Below are 4,668 nucleotides of genomic sequence, written 5' to 3'. Positions count from 1 at the left end.
GCTGACCAGATTTACTAGGCTTGAAATAGCTTCAGGAAGTCCCTGAAACTGACAAATTTTACGAGGTTTCTCCCTCCCTAAGAGTATAGAAACAGAAAAGAGTGTTCAGAGTCCCTCTCAGACAAGCCAAGCTGCAAAGAAGACTCTTGAGACAAAGACTAGGTACCTGGATGAGAAGAAACTTAGACAAGCTGAGGTGCTTGGAAGAGACTCAGACCAATGGAGCTATCAGGAAAGGACACTCTCTAATCTGTTGAGCTGCCTGCAACCTGTGTGTAAGCTATGCTCCAAGTTTCCAGCTTTTGTGAGCCATCACCCACGCTGGGATAGGTTTTGGTGATGTAGCTGTCTTTGAGTTGTTTTTTTTTTTTTTTCTGTAAGTAACCCCAAAATCACTCCTGAAAATAACCCCAATAAAACTTGTTGGTTTGTCAAGTTGAACTTTGGTGCTCTCTGTATTTTGGTCTGTTGTGGATTCCCAGTCTGGAGTGAATAGACATGTTTGAGTGGATTGGTCTCTCCAGGAAAAGTCTGCCATATACCAATGGGTTACAGAGCGAAGCAAGAAGATCTGAGCTACTAGTCTCAGATGGTATCTGATGACTCTTAGCTTTTGGATCTGCTAAGAATATATTGCAAAAGTTTTTAGCTGAAGAGATGGCTCAGCAATTGAGAGAGGTTTGCTGCTGTTCAAAGGACCTGTGTTCAATTCCCGGCACGCATGTAGGACAACTCACAGCTGCTTGTAACTCCAGCACCAGGGGATCTGACACCATCTTCTGGCCTCTGTGGCCACTTGCACACACCGACACACATACATAAAAATAAATATATTTTTAAAAGTTTTACCCGATAGCCAAAAGGATGGTAGGTAGGTCAGACACAAAGGTGGACAATGCATGGCTGTTGTGATAATTTGCCTCCAGACTGGCACTATTCCAAGTCTCCATAATTACAAATCTCTGCTTAGTAGATCAGTCTTGTAGAACCACTGATTGTTGTTGTTGTTTTGAGACAGGGTTTCTCTGTAGCCCTGGCTGTCCTGGTACTTACTCTTCAGACTAGGCTGTCCTCGAACTCAGAGAACTCAAGAGATCTGCCTGCCTTTGCTTCCCTAACGCTGGGATTAAAGGCCTTCATCACCACCACCCAGCTAATCTCGTAGAATTTTTACCACAGGTGGGGCTTCTCTTCTGTGAACTTGAGTTTACAAAGTCCAAGGAAGGAAATTGTCTTTCATACCATAAAACCCCAAGTCACCACCCAAACAGAAATGAAAATTCCAATGGATCCTGTTTACTGACACATTTTCTCACTTACACTCAATGAAGTCCCTAAACGTGAAGATATGGAAAGAGCCACTGGAGACTTGGTTTTTTGTTCTCCAGTGTCACTAGTCTTCCTTTAGGAGATGCTTCAACTTGTCACAGAGGACATTCGGGCAAGTGTTTCACAACCAAAGTTGAAGAGTTATGTGAAAGCTAAGTGGGTAAAAGGTCCTTCACATTAAAGTGAAAGGATGTTAGAAATTAAATTCCCACCTGCTGTATTAGAGCTCCCATGACATGGTACATGGGTCAGATGGTTAACAGAGCCTCACTGCTCAAGGCTCTGGATGCTGGATGTCTGAGGTCAAGAGCTAGGGGTCTGCACCTTGGCTTTCAGGTGTCATCATCCTACTGGGATAGGCCCGTCTACTGACCTCATTTATTTTAGTATTTATTTGCCTTTGTGTAACAGTCTCCTCTTGATTCATTTACCCTTGGACCTTCTGGGAGTTGAGAATTTGAGCAAGTTCTTAGTAAGGAATTCACAAACCACTAGCTTCTTTGAAATTTTTTATTTATTTCATACATGCATAGAATGTGTTTTGATCAAACCCACCCTCCAATTTCTCCTCTATTTCCCAGCACCATTTCCCTTCCCAACTTATGTGCTTTTAAAAAAAACTCTGACTCTACTTTATGCTGTCAGTATGTACATGGGTGTAGGGTCATCTACTAGAGCACAGGTAGACAGATTCTTGTTGGCCATATCTTTGAAGGAAGAAAGGAAGGAAGGGAGGGAGGAAAGAAGGAAGGAAGGGAGGGAGGAAAGAAGGAAGGAAGGAAGGAAGGAAAGAAGGAAAGAAGGAAAGAAGGAAAGAAGGAAAGAAGGAAAGAAGGAAATTGACTCTCCCTCCCCAGAAGCCATCAATTGTCAATATCTCTAAGGAAATGTGGCTTCAGGAGCACCTCCCCCACCCATCCTAGGAGTTTGGCTGGCTTGATCTTGTGCAGGTCGTGTGCATGCTATCACGGCAGCAACAGCTGAGATGTCACACCCCGAAAATTTTGTCTCAATGCATCCATCCACTCCCTCTGAAGGGCTAGCTTCTGGTTGTCCCAGTGGGACAGACAGTTCTCAGGTCCTCCACGTCTCAGAAGGCACGCCAACCTCTGCACATCCCAGAGAGCAGGTCCTTCTGTGCGAGCACAGAAACCCCAGTATTTGCTCATTGGTTTCCTTGAAGCCCCGACACAGCCCAGAGCTGTGGAGTCTCCCTTAGTCTCCCCAGCGTCTCTTTGAGAGTGGCCTTTTAAAGGTTCTTCTCTTGTCAGTATTCCCCTGCCCCACTCCCTAGATATTGTTGTCCATCTTCATTTCCAAAGGAGGAAACAAAGTGACTTAGTCAGAACAAAAGCCAGAGCCACAGTGCCCAAGGCAGCCCTCAGAACGTTATCAGAGACACCGCCACAGCAATAATTGCCAGCACTGGAGGGGCACCATCTGCGCCCAGGGCTCTGCTCCTTTCATACAGGATAAAGAGAAGGAAAACATCATGGAAATTCCATGGAGAGGCCAGGGCTGGAGCCATGCAGGATGGTGTGGCTGCTTGTAGTGTCCTTCCTAAACTGTTATAGGAATTGAAACTCCAGGAGAAGAACAACACTGTTCTGAGATTTGAGGGTGAGAGTGGGGAGGAAAAAAGGGGCTATAAGGATACAGTGGCCAGCGGAGAACTTTATTATTTAGTCCTCTGTGTGGCTGCCTTTCAGTCTGTTGGAAATGTGGGTGAACCTATCACAGGAGAGCAGGAGAGCAAAACTCCCTCCTGCCCAGGATCAGGTCATCTCAGCTCCATGTCTCTCAGAGCCACAGTGGAAGCCAGTCTCTAAACAAAAAGCAGACAGGGACAAACTTTACTCCCATAAGTCCCCGCGGCCATAGCTCATCAAGGACTAGATGAAGAAGGAAGCAAGGGCCCTTACATCAGAGACATGCAACATGTTCTGGAGGGAGGATGGTCAAGACTGTTCGCCCTGGAATAGCTAAAGTAGAGAGCAAGGGTCCTTAAGTCAGAGAGTTGTAATGTGTTCTGGGAGGGAGGATGGCCAAGGTTCACATGGGCGCATGTACAAGCACCTGTGAGTGGGGGGTATGAATCAGAGTGGGCCATGCTTGTTACGTCTGTGCACATGATAGTGTACACACATGCCCATGCGTGTACCTGGGAATGCACACACGCGTGCCTGAATGGATGGGGCAAATTGTGCGTGTGACTATGTGGGCTCATGTGTGTGCACACGCATGTACTTGTGTGTTGATGACAGTGTGTCTTTTGTGTGCATGTGTATGGATGTGTGCATAGAGTGTAAGAGGAATGATGTATGAATGTGATCGCACATGTATGAATACCTGTGAGAATTCATGTATATGGGTGTACTGGCTGGTTTGGTGTGTCAACTTGACACGAGCTGGAGTTATCGCAGAGAAAGGAGCCTCCCTTGAGGAAAGGCCTCCATGAGATCCAGCTGTAAGGCATTTTCTCAGTTAGTGATCGAGGGGGATGGGCCCATTGTGGGTGGAGCCATCCCTGGGCCGGTAGTCCTGAGTTCTATAAGAAAGCAACCTGAGACAGCCAGGGGAAGCAAGCCAGTAAGCAGCACCCCTCCGTGGCTTTTGCATCCACTCCTGCCTCCAAGTTCCTATGCTGTATGAGTTCCTGTTCTGACTTCCTTTGGTGATGAACGGCAACGTGGACTTAGAAGCTGAATAAATCCTTTCCTCCCCAACTTGCTTCTTGGTCATGTTTTTTGGTGCAGGAATACAAACTCTGATTAAGGCAGTGTGTGTGAGGATATTTCACTATATATGTTCATGTGGGCGTACATACGTATCAGGAACTATCTAAGCATGCAGATGTATATGAGTGAGCGTGTATGCATATATCAGTGTGTGTTAGCATGTAGATGAATGTGAGGTAGTTTAAATGAGAATGGTCCCCAAAGGCTCATATATTGGAATGTTTGGTCCCCAGTTAGTAGAACTGTTTGGGAAGGATTAGGAGCTGTGGCCTTGTTGGAGGAGGTGTGGCCTTGTTGGAGGAGGTGTGGCCTCGTTGGAGGAGGTGTGGCCTTGTTGGAGGGGGTGTGGCCTTGTTGGAGGGGGTGTGGCCTTGTTGGAGGGGGTGTGGCCTTGTCGGAGGGGGTGTGGCCTTGTTGGAGGAAGTATGTCACAGGGGATAGGCTCATGCTACATCCACTTTTGTTCTCTCTGCCTCTCTACCTGTGGATCAGATGTAAGCTTTTACCTACTGCTCCAGCATCCTGCCCGCCTGCCTGCTGCCATACTCCCCGACTATAATGGCCACAGACTAACCCTCTGAAACTATAAGCAAGCCCCCAA

The sequence above is a fragment of the Grammomys surdaster genome, unplaced genomic scaffold (genome assembly GCF_004785775.1).
Source record: "Grammomys surdaster isolate TR1022 unplaced genomic scaffold, NIH_TR_1.0 166, whole genome shotgun sequence".
Classification (NCBI taxonomy): Eukaryota; Metazoa; Chordata; class Mammalia; order Rodentia; family Muridae; genus Grammomys; species Grammomys surdaster.
Note: the sequence above shows the minus strand (reverse complement) of the source record.